This window comes from Megascapheus bottae, chromosome 3, assembly GCF_031878675.1.
Source record: "Megascapheus bottae isolate mThoBot1 chromosome 3, mThoBot2.hap1, whole genome shotgun sequence".
Lineage (NCBI taxonomy): Eukaryota > Metazoa > Chordata > Mammalia > Rodentia > Geomyidae > Megascapheus > Megascapheus bottae.
Window position 1 is genome coordinate 78,739,495 of NC_143511.1, and position 1,616 is coordinate 78,741,110.

Here is a 1,616-nt window from a genome sequence, read left to right on the forward strand (position 1 = left end):
ATTCTCTCCACTCCTCTTCAGTATAGTACTGGAATGACTAGCAAGAACAATATTGCAAAAGATATAGAGGACTCAAATAAGAAAGAAATAGGTTAAATTGTCCCTATTTGCATATAACTTAATCTTATATGTAAAGCACTCCACAGATTTCTTTTTTTTTATTGATTTACATCTTTATTTATGTTTCTATTTTAAACAGAAGAAGGGCATTTGGGACTGTGGGATTTTAAGTCTGGGGGGAGCTTGGGAGCCACTAAATAAAACAGAGTTTAGAGAGGATTCAGTGCATGAGCGAGGAGGTCAGGCTTGGGGTGGAGGGGAATGGCTGGTGAGGGTTAACAAGAACTCGTCTTGCTTCCAGCCATGGCACCCAGCCAAACGGCATTTGCCCATGCTGAGTGACTCCTTATAGTTTCTGGAGGAGTGCCTGGTCCCAGCCACAGCATTCTTACCTTCCTGAGAGATTTATATGGACCCCTTTCCATGACCGCCCTCAGGACACCCACGTGTGTGACAGTGAGGTTCTTGGCCTGAGCAGCAGTGACTGCATTGCCTCCAATATAACTTGGAGGTTGGGGTATTTCTCTTTGATGTACTTGATTGTATTGATTTGGAAGATGGAGTTTCCCCAATAAGCGGCCATCTTGGGAGAGGAAGGAAGGAGCTCCCCATCGCTCATCCACATCAGCAGCCTGAGCCAGCGAGGCCAACCTGTGCTTGTCCTCTACATGAGTCCCAATGGCTATGCCACCTTGCAGCTGCTTCTTGGCATCTCTGGAGGCCAGTGGGCAAGCACCATTCTTCTTCAGGTCTGTTGCAGCAACAATGGGTACCAGCTTGCCTTCTTCTTTCAGAATGGGCAACTTTCCTTCCTTGCTACACTGCAGAATTTTATTTGTCTCCTTCAACGAGATGCCTGGCAGAGCCCCCTCTCAGTCTTCACTCTTTATCATGACCTCTTCTAACACAACCATGGTCCTCTTCCTTGAGAAAAATCACTATCCCTCAAGGAAATGACTTCACATCCAGCTTTGGCCTTCCATACCTGGCCTTGGCCTCAAAAACATTCCACACGCAATCCTCAGGGCTGCGGACCACAAGCTCTCTGGTGGACCCTGCTCATAGTTCGAAAGGACATCACAGCTCTTTTGTGAAAAGCTTGGTCTAAGGTGTGGAGAAAATATGGAATGTTTCATACATCTGCCTGTCATCCTTGCTCAGGGGCCATGCTAATCTTCTCTGTATCCTTCCAATTTTAGTGTATGTGCCACTGATACAAGCGCTATTTATAATTTGTAAGATATTATACCAAAGGGTTTCAATTCAATGTGTTACCTTAAGAAATTAACATTTAAATCAGCAGACTTTGAATCAAAATGATTAAAACCATAATATGAGTGGGTCTTATCCAATCTATGGATGCCTTCAGTCTCCAACTTCCACTCTTTTTTTCATATAATTTTTATTGTAATTAATATAATGTATTAATGTGATTAATACATTATATTCACCAGATAGAAACAAACACTGATACCCTTTCTCATGTTTTGGTCCCCATTTCCCTCGCCCCACCCCTGCCCCTCATTTTGTATTCCCCCCTTCTCTATCCTACTTCA

The 1,616-nt window shown here is 43.6% G+C and overlaps 1 non-coding gene across 1 annotated transcript; it reads right to left on the reverse strand.

Annotated features, from left to right (window-relative positions):
* Nucleotides 1-1,176: 1,176 nt before the first annotated feature.
* On the reverse strand, nucleotides 1,177-1,283 carry LOC150065851 (U6 spliceosomal RNA). Its single transcript, XR_016535080.1, has one exon. It is a non-coding gene; the product is annotated as a U6 spliceosomal RNA (small nuclear RNA).
* Between the last annotated feature and the right edge of the window lie 333 nt (nucleotides 1,284-1,616).